Source organism: Saccostrea echinata, unplaced genomic scaffold (assembly GCF_033153115.1).
Source record: "Saccostrea echinata isolate AGI-Se365-2 ecotype Australia unplaced genomic scaffold, CSIRO_AGI_Sech_v1 ptg000076l, whole genome shotgun sequence".
Lineage (NCBI taxonomy): Eukaryota > Metazoa > Mollusca > Bivalvia > Ostreida > Ostreidae > Saccostrea > Saccostrea echinata.
The window spans coordinates 681,512-703,164 of NW_026889825.1; positions in this window are offsets into that span (position 1 = coordinate 681,512).

Genomic DNA, 21,653 nt, shown 5'->3' on the forward strand with positions numbered 1-21,653 from the left:
CACAGTGAGCACTTTTGACTGACCTTAACCTGGCAAGAATTCACTTGACTATAGTTCTGACTTGCTGGGACTTTTCAAAAAAAAAATATCATATTTTAATAACTATATTGCTCACGTTTCTTAATTTCGCACAAGTTTTCTAAATGTTTAGTGCGTCTTTTATCTTTTGCACAAGTTTGCACGTTCGGCTGACAGTAAACAAGGGTTTTGAAATGAATACCCGTCCTCGATTTACAATGGACATTCACGAATGTTGGCTTACCCCTACCACCTTGTATGGTTTGTTCTTTTTAAATACATGAATTGCAGCACTAAAATTGTTGAATCGTATGGTTTCGATATAATGGATGATGTAAGCTGAAAAATCATGCTTAATCTTTTTTTCACATTTTACCGGTGCACTTGCTCTGTTTCAAAAGTCAATAACATCAAAAGGCACGGCTTTTTCTACACGTTATACAACCATTAACAAGAGGCCCATGGGCCACATCGCTCACCTGAGCACATTGGCTAGGCAAAAGCACAAATCAGTTCAGTATTGAAAAGATTACCGGGGGGTGGGGGGATGAATTCTTAACAACCTGATGATGCTTCCATGTCAATATAATAAATGGCTTTGTAGTACATGAGAAGATTTTTTAAAAAAATTTCCCATATATTCCTTTGTAAAAATTTGATCCCCCATTGTGACTCCTCCCTATCCCAGGGGTCATCATTTGAACAAACTTGAATCTACACTGCCTGAGGATGCTTCCATATCAATATGACTAAACATAACTTTTCTGTTCTTGAGAAGAAATATTTTTTCTATATGTTCTTATGTAAAACTTTCGATCCCCCATTGGGCCCCACCCTACCCCTGGGGGTCATCATTTGAACAAAATTAAATCAAAATGACTAATCATGGTTTGCAGTTCTTCTTCAGAAGATTTTTTCCTATATATTTTTATTCAAGACTTTGATCCTCCATTGTGTCCCCACCCTTCCCACGGGGGTCATGATTTGAACAAAAAAGAATCTACACTACCTGAGGATGCTTCCAAATAAATATGATCAATCAGGGCTTTGCTGTTCCTGAGAAGAGTTTTTAAATTTTTCCTTTACATTTCTATGTAAAAATTTGATACTCCATTGTGGCCCCGCCCTACCCCGGGGGTCATGATTTGAATAAATTTGAATCTACACTACCTGAGGATGCTTCCATATAAATATGACAAATCTGGGCTTTACTGTTCCTGAGAAGAAGATTTTTCCTATATATTTTTATGTAAAACGTTGATCCTCCATAGTGGCCCCACCCTACACCCCGGGGGTCATGATTTGAACAAACTTGAATCTACACTACCTGAGGATGCTTCCGTATAAATATGACTCATCATGGCTTTGCTGTTCTTGAAAAGAAGATTTTTAGAGATTTTTCTTATATATTTCTATGTAAAACTTTGATCCTCCATTGTGGCCCCGCCCTACCCCCGGGGCCATGGTTTGAACAAACTTGAATCTACACTACCTGAGGATGCTTCCCTATAAATATGACTAATCATGGCTTTGCTGTTCTTGAGAAGAAGATTTTTAAAGAATTTTCCTATATATTTCTATGTAAAACTTTGATCCTCCATTGTGGACCCGCCCTACCCCCAGGGGTCATGGTTTGAACAAACTTGAATGTACACTACCTGAGGATACTTCCACATGAGTTTCATCTTTCCTGGCCTTGTGGTTCTTGAGAAGAAGATTTTTAAATGATGCCATTATTTTTTCACTAATTCCTAATTATCTCCCCTTGAAAGAGGGTATGGCCCTTCATTTGAACAAACTTGTATCCCCTTTACCCAAGGATACTTTGTGCCAAGTTTGGTTGAAATTGGCCCAGTGGTTCTTGAGAAGAAGTCGAAAATGTGAAAAGTTTACAGACAGACGGACGGACGGACAGACAGACGGACAGACGGACGCCGGACAAAATGTGATCAGAAAAGCTCACTTGAGCTTTCAGCTCAGGTCAGGTGCCATGGAGGTTTTTCGGAGACCGGGTCTACCGACATTTGTTGCAATTTCGATGGGCACTAATTGTGTTCCTTTATTAACTAACTTTTTTATATACATGTGAAGAAGAATTTTTAAAAACTTCTACATGAGAAGAAGAAAACACTTGCTGTGGCCTTCAACTCGATATTTAAATATATCGACGACATTTTATCAGTAAACAATAGTTACTTCCGTTCATTTGTCGATTCTATATATCCCGGTGAACTTGAAATAAAAGAAATCACAGAGTCTGCCACATTTGAATAGTGAGACCATTCTTAACATATGAACATGTATATAAAACATACCTTACTAGTTTCTGATGTTTAAAATCCCTAGAGATAATAATTCAGTGTTCGCAGAGCTTAAACGTACGATGGCCGACAGCGGCCGCCACTTTCTGATTAAGAATATTGTCATTTTGTACAGCGTTTTTGTCAATTTTCGTTGACATATTACAACTAAACTGGTAATGCTCTATGTACATGTACACTTTTTACACTGACAATTTACACCAGCGAAAAACATTAAAATTCTTTCGCGTGATATGAAATTAAGATACATAAAACAGGTGGCTTGAAAGAGATAAGGAGCATTTTAATGATTTTCACCCTCAATTAGTCTGAGATATCGTAACCCAGTTAATCCTAGATTAGACATAAATCGTCATTCTGTCACCTTGTTGTATCATTAAAAAGATATTCTTGGGATTGTAATTAAAAAGGCGAATAAAAGTAATACGTTTGTTGTAATAGATATACATGAATATAATGGATATATCTCGATCCTCAAAGTGTATGAGACAACTCGATTCTACCTATTATGTAGAGGTAGAAAAACAGGATTTAGTAGCTCTACATGTGAGCATCCAATCAAAAGGACGCTAACATAAAACATACACCAAAGAAAAGGAATATAACTTAGCGGAGGAGAGAATAAATATGATATTACGTAGAAAACACGTTAATATATTTTGTTAGACAAAATATGCAGTCAAAACGATGATACCTTCAAATACACACTTTATGGGTTTTTCCAACTTCTAAAAATAGCACCCTTTTCGAAGAACGAACGAAGTGTACCTTTCTTCAAAACTTTACATTCGCATCGCGATTTCTTGTGATTCTCTCAATATCAGCAAACCGTTTGAGGGGAAAAATGTACGTAATAGGTAGCATTGCGTGCATTGTAGAATCTGCAATTTATAAGTGACGTTCAATGTCCATACGTAAAATATCTGAGATGTTCAAAAATAGAATATAAATATGTTTACAACTTCAAAGAAAAAAAAATTAATATAAGATATGGGAATAAATGATTTATTCTGGGTTGGGTTAGGGTGATTTTTGTTATTTTTTTACATTAATTTATTTATTTATTTTTACATAAGTTTACTGTTTAGAAGGGGGGGGGGAGGGGTTGAATATTTTTCATTGTTATTTTTTATATACATGTGGGGAACAAATTAGTTTTTTTTTTTTTTTTTTTTACCTTTTGATAAGTGTTTCTGTCAGTATATATTTTAGTCTACATTGTATAGTAATGTTTTGATCTGTAAAAAACTTCATGCACACGGAAGCTGCAAAAATGTAGGTCATTTTGCAAATCTTTGTCTGGGTCAAGGTCACTGTGACGAGGTCAATCTTCTGAACAAATGAATCTGACTAAAGTGAAGTGTATTCAATATGACAATAACCTGTTGTTTATATATGTTCATTATCTCATTAATTATCACATATCCCATGACATTTACAAAAAATAATGGCTTAAATTTTTAAGGGTACATCGCTATTATACAGAATATAGAAAAATATTGTGGATGGAATAAATTTTTTTTGTTATATTATCACAAACACACCTTACACAAAATTGATATTGTTCTTTTATTGATCTCTCCTACCATATTTTTCTTTGACAGAATATTATAAACGGTTTTATGAAAAAAATCGCCAAAATTGTCACTCAAAGTAGACGAGTTCTCTCGATTACAAGTATTCATATATCATACCTGATGAATTTGAACTAAAAAGAATGCATATATGCAATCTGTACTGCTTAGTGTTGCAGCTGAATACATGAAACATTCAACTGTTTGCGACTAACTAGAGTAGAGGTAAAAATTACATCTGTACCTTTTGTCTATTAAAGGTGCACCAGTGGTTAGAGGGTACAGGCATGGAAATAAGTATAGAAAAATTATGTTTGGACAGAATTGCTTGAAACTTTGGGAAGTATTGCCTGAAGTGTTGTCCATTATAACTAAACTGAATTTAGTCATATTCAAAGTCATGACCATTACACCCCTAATACCTTAAGACAATTTATTTTTGCGAATTTGAGTCAAAATGATATATTTTAATTTCTTAAGTTTCTAAATTTTAAGAAATCAGAGCATTGCTAAAAATAAAATAAGGAAAACAACTTTTAAAAATGTAAATATTTTTATTTTATCATGCATATATACATATATGAGGGTTAATCAAAAAGTTCGCAAACTATTGCTATATTTACAAAACCACAACTCTGATCAGAATGAAATTTGGCACACATATAGTCATAAACATTTTCTATAAAAAGCAGATTTCATATAAAGTTTTGGTCCGTGTTTATGACATGTGAAAATGACGTCAATATGTAGGTGACTTGTGACGAATGATTGGTGACTCGGTCTTACTCGAGCAAGGAACGGCTGTAAAGTTTAACATATATCATGGAAATTCCTTTGCAGTGGCATATAATAATTTGCACAGGGTTAATAAAGACAAAGAACTTGTAAGAAGTTCAATAATTAATTGGATTGATTGGTGAAGGAAGGGAGATGGTTAAAAATGATGTTTGTTCTGGTGACCATTGAAAGTATGCTGGGAAAGAGGTGCGTCTTTACTTGAGCAATTTTTTTTTTGAAGTTACAGTTAGAAAAATAATAGCTTAACAATAAAATAATGTTAAATCCAAAAAATATCATTTACTTTCGACTTTAAACATATCAGATATAATAAAGAGAATGCGCCCATACTTGATTCACATTAAAAAACGATACATACAAGACAGAAGAGTCGGGTTGTGATGGTTATCATGCTCATTCTGGTAGAAGATATCCTTATCCACCCATCCTATTGCCGAGATGTCGAAATTTTTGACAAATGTACTATTCTTGTTATAAAAAATAATCTGCATGGTAATAAATACAGGTATAAGATTCGGAAAATTTTTTTAGCTGCAATGAACAAAACGCTACGAAGCATGTCACATGACCGCCTGCACCACGTGTTTCGCGCATGGGCAGAATGGTGGCAGATGTGCATTTAAATTCATCTAAAGTTCCCCTGTTGATATTTTTCACCAGTCTTGAAAGTTGGTCTTCATCGAGCATGATTGGTGAACTTGGGTTTTCTTTCAGATCGATGCCTGTTTTCTACAAAATATTGTGAAATTGTGAAAATATTCATTTTTTTTCTTAATACTGTAAATAATTGTCTTTGATCTTCCAAATAATCTACCAATTTTTGATATGTTTATTTCGGTTTTATGAACTTCATTTACCCTTTTGAAAATGGCAACCAGAATTTCCTTTTCGTCGTTGCCATTTTGTCTATCTTACTGAACAAATCCTAGAGATAAACAGACAAAATTGTGCATACTAAAATCAGATATTTGTGATGTTTATTCTGGCCAAATTTCCGAACCCGATATATGTTCTCTATAAATATCACTATCCAAAATAGCTGTGACAACTTTTACGGCTATTTGTGTATTTTGTCGTCAGTGACGAATACTTATGTCCAATGACTGTATCTGGTGACAGCATTGGAAAATTTATGAAACTTTACTCAATATAATTGTATTTTTACGTCGTGTTGAGATGTACATGTAACCACTGTAAAATTTGAAGAAAAAATTAGATTGACGTCTACATAACCTGAAAATTATTTTGACCAGTTTAATTTTGTATTGAAACTCAATGATATAAATATGTTGACCAAGAGTTATGTGAACAGCAAAAAAATGCAATCTTAACTTCTACTTTCTGTATTTAATATACAGTTAGTTACACAGCGGGTGTGGAAGGTCGACAGGGGATTTTCATTCCTCCGTGGCACCTGATCCCATCTCTAATATTTTTAGAGGTCCGTGTTTACTCTGCTACCAATTGGTATCGTTCCAATGGATTTTTGAGCGTGCTTGATTACTGTTCGTTATCTTCATATTGCATTAGTGGGACAAGACAGGTCAACATGGTATGTCAGCATCAATTGTTAAATAGCTGTGTCGTATTTTAGGGACCTCGCAAGCTATAAGAAGATATCTAATACGTATTGGTGAAGTGGTGTATGATCAGAGAAAAACGCATACATGTAGATTCAGTATAATGAAGAGTGGGAGATTTATAAAAGGACTCCAGCTGGAAAGATCGGATCAAGACTGGATGCATGGGCCTAATAATCGTAATTTGTGCATACTGCTTTCGACACAGAAACTTTCTCCTTCTCTTTCTAAACACAGTCAAATCTAAGACATCTTGAACATATAGATAGGCGATTTTTTTTCCTTTCTTGCTGAGCCAAAAAAACGTTTTCAATATATCACTCAGAATTTATTATTACTGCATGGTTTCTTAGGCTGTTTTTAAAAGAGGTAATTAACAATGGATAAAAAATAATGAAAAAATAACTTTGGTCCTATGACATCAAAACAGTTGTAATTTCAATGATGTAAAAAACTTCTAATAAATAGTTTTGCACAAAATCTCTTGAGGGTTTTTGTGTCTGCTTTAAATTCACTTTTAAGTGAATGTAAACGGGGGTTTGTCCGACTTTTTTTCAGGCCAAAAACTACTTAGTAACATTCACGGCGAAGTAGAAAAGATTTTTTTTTTCCTTAGACAAAGATTGTATGAATTTTTTACAAGAGTGTATTAAAATATTTATGTTATAATTAATCATGATATGTGCTGAAAGGCAGTTGATTATTTATTCTTTCATATTTTTAATAAGGTTCTTGAAATTTAAATGAAAGGCAAGATACAGGTATAAATAAAAAAGTTTTACATAAATTAAGTTTCAACAGGGACATTGCTTAAAAAATGTAACCTTCTTTACTTATTTTTCAGTGAACAGTAGAACAGTAATCACCGGCTGGCTCTTGGACATCATAATCATTATCTTCAGATGCAGAACCTATTCCTTATATCTTCTCTCTGTATTGACATTACTGTAGTCACTCTCTTCCATAGCACAATTAATGTTTCCATGGGCGTGGTCATAGTTTTCATCAATGTCAGGATTTTCTTCCTTTTCGTGCAGATGATTGTATACGTCATTATTTACCATCGAGCTTTTTATATCTTCTTGGACGTTTCTGTTCTTTTGTAATTCATCAGAATGAGCAAATAGTGGCCCATTTACAACTTTTCTCTGGAAAACGAAAATTTGAAAGAAAATACTTTTCTTTTGAAATTTATATTCACATAAAAAAGTTTATTAACTAATGTGATCCTGCAATCCTTGAAAAAAAATGAATATTATAAAAGAAGCAAAGATATTTTCTAAGACATATCAATCTGTACTTATATAAATAGAAATCGAATTTATTTACAGATTCGGGGGAAAAAATAAAACCAGGATTTTTAAAATAGATTTTATTAATGATGTAGTAGTCAAACTTTAGATAAATAGTTGTACATGCGATAAACATATATAGTACGCCGTACCAGTACAATTCTTCGTGGGATAGAAATAATTGATTTAACCACATTAATATTTTAACACATAGCACAAAGATCAAAATGATGTACATGATAGTACCTGCATCACCAAAAGCTCTCGTTTGGCTGGTTAAGAGTGAGTTGAGTAGGTAATAATACATATTTCTTACCTCATTTGCTCGATACTCGGTAGGATTGTTTTAAATTGAACATCATCTGTTTCAGTCTCATAAGTAACATTATTAAAAACTGCAGCCTTGGGACATTCCCTATAAAATGCAGATTTTGATTTGTTATTCAACATTAATGAAAACTGATTTCATAAATAAATATTTTTCAAAACACAGTATCAAAGTTATTTATAGCCACTAAATTGTATTATACTTAGTTTTAAATTTTCCATATCGAAGATGTTGATAGATGGTTACTGCTACAACAGTTAGGATAACGCCTAAGATAAGGCCTCCAAGAACAGATCCAACTGCCAGACTGATTGCATTATCTTCTAATATGAATAACGCATACAAAATGTATGTGTCCATCGTTAGTCCGTTGAAACTTTTCATAAACAAATCGTTATCGTTAAGTGTAAAAAGGTTTTATCGACGGGCAAATGTATCTGATTCTAACTACAGTTTGGTGACAACCCTCCACCCCCACCCCCCACCCCACCCCATTTAATATTCCTTTATATATATTTTGATTTTTTAGAATGTTATTTTTTTTTATATTTCTGCAAAAAAAGAAAATTAGCAAGATGACCCCCCCCCCCCCCACACACACACACAAAATAAACGCATGTAGTTCTACAGTTTTTTTTCTTCAACCCCATAGTATTGTAGATATAATACCTTTCTGGTCCTGGTTATTTGCTTGTAAATTACCACCTGAGTCCGCTGAAAGCCGTAATATGTCTTAGGATTAATACTTTGCAACATTAAATAAAAGAGAGCTCTTATGAGCATACAGAAGTAATTTGTTTCATGGAGCGCTGGTTCGACAAATTTGATATGAATACCTATAAAGTACATATTAAAACCTTTCGCATAATCGAAAAACAGTGTGTCTTAATCTACCAGCATACGCTTTCAGTATATTGTATTTTTAGCATTACCTAATATATAGGTGTGCTAATTGTCACTCTTAATTAATACAATAACAACAAGCAGACATGTAATCAATGTCTTAAAAAAATTATAAATTGATATTATAAGATAAACCTACGTAGAAAACATTCTGAATCATTCAAAGGGACATATCCACGCCTGCAGACGCATGCATTCTGACAAACAGAGCCAAATGCCACGGAACACTGCTCATCTCGCTTGCACGTTTCGTTCAATGTCAAATTTCCTGATTAACAACCTCTGTACAGTTCTGTGTTAATGAACAAAAATCTTTCGAAATATCTACTGCAAAGAAAAGGTCATCCAAAATGTTACATCCGAGAGCTGTTCGAAAATTATTGAAACGTTCTCTTTTTTCTTCATTCTTATCTACGATTTTTTGGTGAAAATTATTCTAGTTTAACTAACATGAACAATGAGTAAGAAAAGGAAATATTTCTGAAATATTTTTATTTTTTAATGGTATATTTGTATGGTAGGAGTACCCAGCGCAATCACAAAATAAATCACCGAAATTCTGTAACAATTACATACTAAGCCCTGATGAATACAAAGTAATCGGTTTTGACGTCATTTTGTGGGAATTTCAATAGACATTTGATTAGAAATACAGAAAACAAAAAAATTCATCAGGCTTTATAGAACGTTGATTATGACAATAAAATGAAAAATAAAATAAAGACGGAGAAGCTGGCATAAATTACATTTTGTGTAGAATCGAGAAAAACTCCTGTCTAATCCAGGAACTTGCTAAAACAAATATAGTGCAGCAAAAACGCATATTTCTTTTCTGCCTTATTATTTTATAAGTGAATGCAAAGGAGCTGGAAAACCATCAGTTATTATGGACGGTCTAACTCCAGCAGTGTTAAATAAGTCAGCAGGCAAATATCCGCGTCCGATTGTAAGAAAGCTCTAAACACCGAGAAAAAAAGTGCTTTTTGGACCTAGAGAAAAATGTGTCATATAAAGGTGCGCATATTGAGACTATTTCGTTCATTTTCAACATAGGGTACCTGCCTTATTTTCGCAGGAATAATGTTCAAAGATTATTCGTAAACAGAAGTCGCTGTTGTTTACTAAAATTTGGAAAATTAATGGAAATAATGAATTCTATTATTCTTGGTCTAATATATTACTACGAATATTTCAGTTTATTGCAAATTGTTTGATTGATTGTAAATAACTATTTTTCTTTTTCTACCTCTAGGGCAGGTCACTCTAGCTGCATAAAACTACCCTACAAGTAGAACTATTTAGAGTGCGGTGTTCAGAGGTTCCTTTATGGCAATTTGACATTAGGGTAGCAACAACACACAAGTTTTTAACAGGGAGTTTAGGTATGGCGATTGTGCCTGTCTGCGTTTGCATGGTTTTTAAAATGTTAACCATATTTTCAATAACCCTAACCTAATGGGCCATGTTTTTAACAACTTGAATTTGCACTTTTTGAGGACTCTTGAAAGCCTGTCTAATCAATTATTTGATTCCTTAGTACGTCTCCACTCCACCATGATTGAGGCCATGATTTGAACAAAACTTAAATTCGCACTGTCTGAAGATGTGTGTATTTTAACATAACAATCATGTATGGCCCTGTTTCTTGAGAAGGTTTTTAATGATTTTTCGTCCCAAATATTCTCATATAAAAAGAAATGACCAAAGTTTGACCACCCTACACCCGGGCCAATCTCCACTTTGTTAGTAATGCTATCATCTGTTCTATTTCTGGCTAATTGTTTCCCAACCCAATTTTGACTTTTCTTATTACTCTGTGCAAAGCATGAAATATGACAATGAAAAGTCACTTTCAGAATAGTTGAAATAGCCTCTTTAATGCGCCGAAATCTATCCATGCTCTCATCACCACCATAAAACATTTTTTAACACCAAAATGTCAAAATATTCTACCAAAAGTCCATGAAAACGACATCAAGCTGGGTTTAACGAGGTTCAGAATTTACCGTAATTCTGAGCTTTACTTAGCCAAACCTTACCCGTGTGCAATGCGTAAAAATGGATTTAAGGACAGACGATACGTTCCTATATAATATATAATTTTTTCCAAGATTTTGTCATTGAAGAATTGCTACATTAACATGTTTACTCAAAAATAAAATTGAGATACCTTACCAGGCATCTGTGCAAGATACCAGTTTTTTTTTTTTACTTAATCCTTTTTGGAAAAAGAAATAATCTACCAATATCAAATTTATTACATGGGTAATGTTTGGATTTTTTAAAGACGTTTAGAAACTGTTTTAGAAATCAGAAGGTAATTAGGAATTTGAATATTTTTCTTACATTACGAAGACATACAAAACAGATATTTGAGGAACGTATCGTCTGACCTTAAACAGGTATTGATCGGAGGTTAAATCCAAGATGCGCAACCGGCCATTACATTTCATCTTTGGCTCTTAACGCTTTAACTTTCTTGACAACACCGTCGATAAATTTTCGTATACTTATATACTTTACTTTTATGAATATGTTTTTGCTTAATAAATTGTGCAAACTTACAATTTTCTGAATTTGTTTTGCAAATAATTTCCAAAGTTCTCTTTTCTTTATATGAATATCTGCGTTTCCTTCTGATTTTCTTTAAATCCGCGATCAAGCCATCGATACCCAAAGCTATAAATGCCAATTGATATTCAGGTTCATAACCCCATTATTTTTCTTTTAAGTTGTTGATTTTTACTCCACATTTTGTAGGACAGGAACTCGTGTCTTAAAAAATAGGAAATAGCATTAAAAATTATTATAATCGTAAATTAATACATATACTATAAAGGAATGACAGATGTAGAAAGATATTTCAACAAGAGGCCCAAGGGCCTTAACGGTCACCTGAGTATGATACAATAATTGAAAGGATGCATAGAGTATAATATGAACTGAAAGGTGAAGCTTTGTTGCCCAAAAGAAAAAAAAATAGGGTGATCATGATCAACAAAATAATTGGTCTTAATATTCATTAACAGTTCATGAATTAGGTTCTAATCCGTTCCCCATTTATCACTATCGCCATACGGTATATTAACAAATTATCAATGCTTCTGTACTACTTTAATCCCTTGTTGAAATCTCTTACATTGGGCTCTCTTGGTCTTTGATGAACATTTAATAAGACAAGTTATTTTTGTCTCATTTTTATTTATCTACTACTTACAAGTCTATCTGATCATTAAAACAATGAAAGTACTTTTTGTATTATACAATAAAAGTTTTTGCATAATTCTCTTATTCTATTTACCTTTCAAGTACATTATTTACAGTGATAAATTATCAAAAGTAAATGGCAAAGGGGAATAACTCCTCTCAGTAGAATACAAACTAATAGAGCCCTGGCCAGGACCAGAACACTTGACCAAATGGTCCAGATGTTCAAAAATCTGGTAAAAATTCCCTTCCTTATAAAAATTTTTACTCTATTTACCTCAGATATGCCCAGGTGCGGAGAAGATTTTTAAAGAAATAATGCATTTTTACTACAGATTCACTATATTATCAATAGAGCCCCCCCACCCCCCCACCCCCTAAAAAAAAAACACCAGAACTTCTGACCCTGGGACCATAAGTTTGCTCATCATAACTAATCACTTTGTTTATCTGCTTAACACTAAGGAGCAAACAGGATTATTTAATAGAATTAATGCATTTTCACTATATTATCAAGAGCCCCACCCTCACACCAGCACATTTGACCCAGGGGTCATAAAATTCACTACTCTGAAAGAAGCACTCTTGCTCATCATAACTATACACTTAGCTTCTTTGCTTTTTAAACCAGAAGCAGAAAAGAATTATTTCAAAGAAATTTTGCTTTTTCACTTTATAATCAATAGAAGCCCCCCCCCCCCCCCCCACCAGAACCCTTAAACCTGGGGTCATAAAATTCACAATTTTGGAAGAGGCATCCTTGCGTATCATAACAATGTACTTCGTCTGTTTAAACGATACCCAGGGGCAGAGAAGATTTTCAAAGAAATAATTCACCTTGACTATAGGATCTATATAGCCCCGCCCTAACACCAGAACTCCTGTCCCCGGAGCCATGAATTTCACTTTTTTGGAAGAGACATCCTTGCTTATCATAACAATGTACTTAGTTTGTTTAAATAATACCCAAGTGCAGAGAAAAAGATTTTTAAAGAATTAAAACATTTTCACTTTATAATCAATAGAGCCCCGCCCTAACACCAGAACCCCTGATCCAGGGGCCACGAATTTCACAATTTTGAAAGAGGCATCCTTGATTATCATAACTATGTATTTAATGTGTTTCAATAATACCCAGGAGTAGAGAAGAAGATTTTCAAAGAAATAAATTTAATGCATTTTCACTATATAATCAATAGAGCCTCGCCCTAACACCAGAACCCCTGACCCAGGGGCCATGAAATTCACAATTTTGGAAGAGGCACTCTTGCTCATCATAACTATGTACTTAGTTAGTTTATCTAATACCCAGGAGCAGAGGAGAAGATTTTCAATGAATTAATGCATTTTCACAATATAATCAATAGAGCCCCGCCCTAACACCAGAATCCCAGACCCTGGGGCCATGAATTTCACAATTTTGGAAGAGGCACTCTTACCCATCATAACTATATACTTAATTAGTTTATTTAATACCCAGGAGCAGAGAAGAAGATTTTCAAAGAATTAATGCATTTTCACTATATAATCAATAGAGCCCCGCCCTAACACCAGAATCCCAGACCCTGGGGCCATGAATTTCACAATTTTGGAAGAGGCACTCTTACTCATCATAACTATATACTTAGTTAGTTTATTTAATACCCAGGAGCAGAGAAGAAGATTTTCAAAGAAATAATGCACTTTCACTATATGATCTATATAGCCCCGCCCTAGCACCAGAACCCCTGAGCCTGGGGCCATGAATTTCACAATTTTGGTAGAGGACTCAATACTCATTACAATGATGCCAACAGTTTGACTGCTTGATGTCCAGGAGTAAAGAAGAAGATTTTTAAAGATTGCATTAATTTTGGTGGTTTTAGCCCCACCCCTCCGGCCCCAGGGGGGCAGGGACCATGAAATTCACAATTTTTGTTCCCCTTCACTCATAGATGCTATATGCCAAATTTGGTTGAAATTGGTTGAGCGGTTTCAGAGAAGAAGCTAAAAATGTTCAAATGTTAACGCACATCGCACGACGCACGCCGACGGACAAAAACGGATAGCAATAGGTCACCTGAGTGACTCAGGTGACCTAAAAATGTAATTAACCTTGAAAGATCAAATAATTGGTTGAGTAGTTTATATAGTATATTGTCGTCCCGTGTTATTTTTGCCAATTTAAACTTCCAAGCAATTTTGATTTAATAGAGGGCGAAAGGAGCGAAAATTTCTATGTACGCAATATTCATTAATATTTTTAAATAAATTTACATCAATGAAAAAAGAAACTTGTAACAATTCGTTTACAGTTTCATGTAAACAATTAATGCACGCGTATCTCAAAAAGAATGCTTAATATGACACAGATATGAACTTCAGCTATTCACTAACAGGTACAATAAAATATATTTATTTTAAATATCCCTCTAAATTAACATTCCAGACGAGTGTGAGTGATTCCTTCAGTGATTTGTTTTTATATACTAGTATCTGAAAGGCGTAATACATATTTTAATTATTTTCCCCATTATCACACATATTGACAGCTTCCCTAAATTCTACTGAAAAGACGAAAAGAATAATTTGACGAATGCATACCCCGGTATTTCTACCAAAAAAATCTCGCTCATTGAAATTAAGATTCCACATCTAATTCTAAAAACAAAAAATCATGCTTAAAGATTTAGTTCAATTTTAAATCATGCATTATTTGCTTAAATCGGACAAAAGAACTGTAGTGAAAATGAATAGAAGATTTCAACTTTTAACTTGACAGTTCTATGAGAGCAAAGTAAGAAAGGGACCTATTCATTTTATACTCTCCCCCCCCCCCCCATCCAAACAAAAAATTGTTTCATTTTCCCTCACATTGACCTTAGGGCATAGTTGTAAACCACCTCACAAACTCCTTTTATTGTAAGTATCAAGCAGACATAATGATTGACTGATAAAGAAATCTACTTAATAATTTTATCAAAGTATTTGAGATAAATTGAAAGTACATATCATTACGTTTTTCCTCTTGAGTATTAAGGATAGATTTTTTTTTATGCTGTCCATGAACATGCAATTTTCAATGTCATACTAAATACAATACTTTCTGAATGTTTAAATGATCGTATGATAAAGGACAAAATAGCGAAAATTTATTATGTGAAATATGAAAAGAAGTATTTACATATTAATATTTACATTTGCAAATGTTTTCCCTGATATAACACTATTTGAACAAGGCGTTTTACACCTGTGTAAAACACGTTTGTCATGCGACCATAAATTGCTTACTTAGTCATAAACGAGATACGTAATTTCACAGTGACGTCATTTATAAGTGATCGACGTGTTCAACACATTCAAATTATACCGTTGAGTTGTGAAAAAAATAAATCATTTATGGGTTTAAAACTTTAGTACCTTACTATTTGTAATAAATCAGTCACAAATGTAAATATAGGCAATAAGGTATCATTTTAAAAGTTTTATAGGGATGTAAATAAGGGTTGGCATGTAATCAAATCTACCATAAAGCCTATCGGGATTTATGGGATTTGATCACATGACCAACCCGTATTTACATCCCGATAAAACTTTTAAAATGATACCTTATTTCTTCAATATTATTTTATTCATTTATTGTAGCAAAGAATCAATTTTGTTTGAAACAAGAATGCAAATGCAATCGCCCACCTGCTACAAGCCAATGTTTAGCTTCTGTCAATGTAAAGCTGCATCCTTTATCTCCCATTGCAAAAGCAAAAGACTTTTCAAGGCACACTTCACTTAAAAGTAAGTAATACTTCATAACTATTTTACATTTTATAAAACTGATTTATACGTCAGCTGAAATTGTGATTTTTTGTTATTAAAAACAAACGAACATAAAAACTGTACTTTATTAATTCAAAATTGAATTTCATTAACAATTTCATAAAACTTAAAAATGACTAATCTCGGGATCTTCTTGTTTCTAAATATACCAAAAATGAGGATAGATCCAAAATGAATGTGTTATAATAATGCTACACGATAGCTGTAATGAATGACAGAATGAATTCGATTCATAGCAAGATAAAAATACTTACATGAACAAGTAGTACATTATCAGAATAATTCATTGATTTAATGCAAGTGATAGTAAGTAAAAGTCTTTTTGAGAAAGAGTGCACAAAATGTTCTGTCTTTTCCATATGCTAGTAACTTCTATATACTGGTGAATAACCTTCCAAAACAAGGCCTTCTTCTCAGGTTTACTTCTTATTTAACTAAGTTCACTTTATTTTACTAGTTTACTATATATGAAAACTATTTTAATTCATATTCTAACATTTTTCTTTCTTCTTGAGTCGGTAGAGGGCAAGAAAACATTTTTTTTAAAGATGGACTAAGGTTATTTTATGATTACACTTATATCTTATTTATACTGATATTACCTTAATGTTTCTGCTTTTTGTGTACACACCTGCTTATGTTATATACTGAACAACCAGAATTCAAAATTAAGGGCGTAAACAACCCTGAAATTTAATGCATGTTCTTAAAAACATTATTTTACAATGTAATGTTTAATGGTACAAGTATATAGGTTAGTAATTACGTCAGCCTGTGCCTGTGACCCCTCCCCACCCCAAAACCCTGATGTTTAAAACTCTGATTAGATATATAAAGATATTTTTAAAATAAACAGGGTCTGTATATCAAATATTGCAGGTCATTTCTAGTAACACACATTCAATATATGATAATTGCAAAGAAAAATATGGAGATAACAAACAACATTCAAGTTCAAAAGTCCATTTAAACAATACAAATCAGGAGTAGAGTAAACACGGACCTCTAAAACATCAGAGGTGGGTGCCATGGAGGAGTGAGCATCCCCTGCCGACCGGTCACACCCGCTGTGTGCTCCTTGTTATGATCGGGAAATAACGGAAAAAATCTATAGACAAATTCAGTGTTGGCCTAACAATTAGTATGAAAAACGTCAGTAGCATTTGACTTATGATAGATTGTATTTGCTGACAAGGTCATTGATCCACCATAGTACTTACAAAATGATGATATTAAACGAGACTCTTGATATTCTTGTTTCATCAACTTGTTTGTCAATAACTTACCTCATTTCAGAAATTGTTCATACGTAGAGCATGCTCTTGCGTATCGAATCAACTGAGAGATATAAACCCTGCATGCAGGTGATAGTGGTATATTGCTGCAGTCATCAGGTTTATCATAAAGCTTGGTTGTTAGATTACCATTAACGTCTTCTTCTAGTAAAATATCCAAATATGAAACAGATGTGTCAGACTCTGTGATGTCTTTATTTCAAGCTCACTGGGATATATCTCAAACAACCTCGTAAGTTATTTAATTAAAAAATACCACACAAGAGATTTTATGTTGAACATGCTTCAATATGATCGAATAGTTTAACACATGGCTCTTACACAGAACCCTTCCGATTCAAAATCTAGATTCAATCTACTTAACCCACTAGTCAGCAAGAGTACATGTAGGAGTACTTTTTTCACTGTGTATATTTCATGGCCTGGGTTAGTTAATCTAGAAACACTGTAAATTAAAGGTGATGGTTAAAAACTTTAAAATGTCTGATGTCTGATGTAGTAATAGAAACTAATGGGACTTCCTCAAGTATAAATGTTTTCTTTATTAGCTAGTGAAAATCAAGATTAAATTCAGTGAAAATTTAGCGCACATACTAAGCTATAGTGATCCCTCCTCTACCCATTACTGCAATTTTGTTAAAATTAGAGTCTATTCCAAAAACATTATCCAGAGGGAGAGATAAAAATATTTACTTACATTCTTTTATATGCTTCCACTTCATCATTTTTGCACAGAACAAAATAACTTTCTGTTTTAAAATTCCTTATGAATCAAACATTGAGTAGATTAAGTTTAATATGACGTCCTTGCTGCTGACATAGCGTTTCAAATCCTTTAACAGCTGTTAAATGGTAATTCGTGGAACATAGTTATAATGCTGAATTTGCTTTGAATATCTTTATTTCTTGTCAAAATTCAAAATATTTTTTAATCGCAATTGTCTGAATACAGTATATACTATGTTTATAATGCATTTGCCGCAATCGATATTCATAATATTATTTTTAACATAATCAGTGAATGATATATATTCTTGGACATTCTGAACCTGTACGGATGGAGCAAACAGAAACAAAATTTAGGACGTTCTCAACGCGTTTTTTCTTGTGTTTTTCTTGTGCTGTTTTTCATGTGCATCTTAGACCCCAGATCGACCTGTAGTGATCTTTCTTCTACCCATCTGGCAATTTTGTTAAAATTGGAGTTTAGTGTAAAATATTTATCTAACAGCAGAAATAAATATATTTACTTACATTCTATCACATACTTCCATTTTGTCATTTTCGCAGGGAACAAATAACTTCCTGGTTTAAAATTCCTTATAAATGTGGATTAAGATAAGTGTGCCACTTTATTTATAATGTCCTTGTCCTTTCATTACGTTTTAAATGCGTTTAACAACTGTTAAATGGTGACTCGTGGAAGGTTCCGTATTATTACTGAATTCGCTCCAAATACACGTGTTTATATTGTTTATTGTCTGAAAGTGACGTCTACGGATGATTATGTTTTTGTGTGACTCAGATCAAGTATTTAATGAAAAAGAATTTAACAGTGATGGTTACCTATTGAACACAAAGGAACAAATTAAAAAATATTCAATTTTTTTTTTATAAATTAACTTTCAAGAGAACACTATGTTTTACAATTTTACTTATGAATAAACATACTTTATCTTGTTTTTGACATTTTAAAAGCCCAGGCTATAAAAAGAAATTGGAGTGTGTTGAACTGAAATGTTAAAGGGGCTTGAACACAGATTTTAAGTTAAGAACCCTCTCACTGCACAGTAAAGAGTTCTGATTCTATGGTAGTTTTGCATTTAGAGTGATCTGCCCTTAGATCTATATTCCAATAAATTGAAATTTACAGTACTTTACTCAATTTGTAACCCATTCATAACATTTTAAATAGCCAAAATAAATAATTTGAACACCTCATCTGCATGCTTTTCCCCACTTAGGTAAACAACAGTGATTTCTGCATGTTCATCAAAACTTTAATTGTTGACTTCGAACATTTTTCCTGGGGGTAAATGCCAGGCACTCTATGTTGAAAATGATATAAATAAGCTCAATATTCACACCTTTATACAATATAATTTTCTCAATGTCCAAAAAACATTTTCGTTTAGTGTAGAGAGGATCCTTAATAGTTTCTAGAATTTTCATTATAATATCATGACACATACCGGTATGCTGCTAGAGCACTTCACACCAAAATTTTATAAAAGCGTGTTTAGAAACTACTTTTATCTTGAAATTATAAACTTAAAGTAAAAAAAACGAAATGTATCATTAAAATTATCAAGCACGTCGTCTGCAATTTGCCAAAAAAAGATCTTGCAAACACCCTAATGCTATTTACGTCCTGTCTTTCCGTCCGTCTGTCCTCCGTCGTCCGCCGTGTGTCGTCTGTAAACTTTTCATATTTTCAACTTCTTCTCAAGAACCTCTGGGCCACTGGGCCAATTTCAACCAAACTTGCCACAAAGTCTTCTTGGGTAAAGGAGATTTAAGTTTCACAGAAAGTATCATGCGCTCTCTCAACTGGAGAATTAAGAATTCGTGAATCTTTTTTTTTCTCAAGAACCACTGGGTAAGAAAAGAAGAAATTTGTGTGAAAGCTTCATTACATAATCTTGATTCAAGTTTGTTCATTCATAAACCCCCAGGGGTAGGGCGGGGCCACAAGAGGGGCTCGAAGTTTTAAATAGGAATATCTAGGAAATGTCTTTAAACATCTTCTTCTCGAAAACAGCAAAGCCATGTTTAGTAAAATTTATTTTAGAAGAATCCTCAGGTAGTGTAGATTCAAGTTTGTTCCAATCATGACCCCCTGGTGTAGGGCAGGGCAACAAGAGGGGGTCAAATTTACCATAGGAATTTATAGGAAATATCTTTTTAAAAAACTTCTTCTCAAGAACAGCTAAGCAATTATTAGTCATATTAATATAGAAGTATCCTCAGATAGTGTAGATTCAAGTTTGATCAAATCAGGACCCCTGGGTTTTGGGCGCAGACACAACAGGGGGCCAAAGTTTTAAATAGGAATATTATACATTTATTGCATGATCGTGACGTGAGTGAAATATGAAGATTTATTCTACAAAGAAAAATCATATTCCCTGAAGGTTTCGCCCAAGAGAATATGAAATTTATTGGCTGAATAAATCTTCGTGTTTCCCGAAAATTCATGCAATAAATTGTTTATTTTGCCGAAAAAAAGCAAAAACTTTAAAAATAAACATAAACTTTCAAATTCGGCATCGCTCTAAAATTCACTTTCAATTTTAACGTAAAGTTACTGAAACCCTTGGACATATTACACTCTGATAAAACAATCACGATTTTGTGACGTGAACCAGACTATTGTTACGTACTACTCTCGGGAGTTTTGGTTAAACGAACAATAACTATTGCGGGAAAATGCACTAGGTCTCTGAAGAGGTTGAATATGATCACAAGCATGACAACGACAGGGAAATATGAAGTTTTATGGCCCTGTCACGTGATAATCTAGAACCAATCAGATAACACATTGTAAAGAACAATAATAATGAGGTATAATAAATAGGAAATGTCTCTAAAGATTTTCTTCTCAAGAACAGCTAAGCCATTATTAGTCATATTAATGCAGAAGTATCCTCAGGTAGTGAGCGAAATTTAACTAGAATTAAAATAAGAAATAAAAAATAAAGAATTTATTTAATTTTGGAAAAGAAGTTAGAGTAAAAAAAGATGATAAGAACATTGAAAAAGAATTGTGGCACTGATGCCCCTCCGTAGTTTCTCATATCAAAATTCGACAAACGTGCAAACTTTACATTTGTAGACTTGTGAATTGTCTTTGTGTTTCACTCAGGGCGCAAAAATACAGATTCCGGAAAACAAAGTTTACAACATCAAAAATACACACATTAATAGTATAAACTCAAAGTCAACACAGTTGTATTTTAAAAACTACATGTTTTGATGTCGGAATATTACCTTATTACATATGTAATGCACGGATCTAGAGGGGGGTCGTGTACACCCCCCCCCCCCTGAATTTGTAAAGGTATAAAAAGTGTATATTGAAGCAAATAAAAAATGACTATGGACCCCACCATCACCAACACGAAATAGGGGTTTTCTAGGTTTTGGAACTGGACCCCCCCTTTTTTATTTTTACTTGTCAAGTAATTTTCTGGATAGGGAAGGGAATTAGGTTTTGTTTTTTTTTTTTTTTTTTTTTTTTTTTTTTTTTTTTTTTTTTTTTTTTTTTTTTTTTTTTTTGGCTTGTCAAGTAATTTTTGTGTTGGAATTTTTTGTTGACTGGGGTGGAACCCCCCCCCCCTCCCCGGAAAAAAATTCCTGGATCCGCGCCTGTATGTAACCTATGAAACTGATACTATTGCAAGTTGGGATTTACAAACTTACAAGTTTGGATTTTTTAACACGATTACCCTCCATATATTTCTGAAAATACGTTTCAGCGCTTGCAGTACTTTGATTTACAAACCGAAAATATTCACTGTTCCT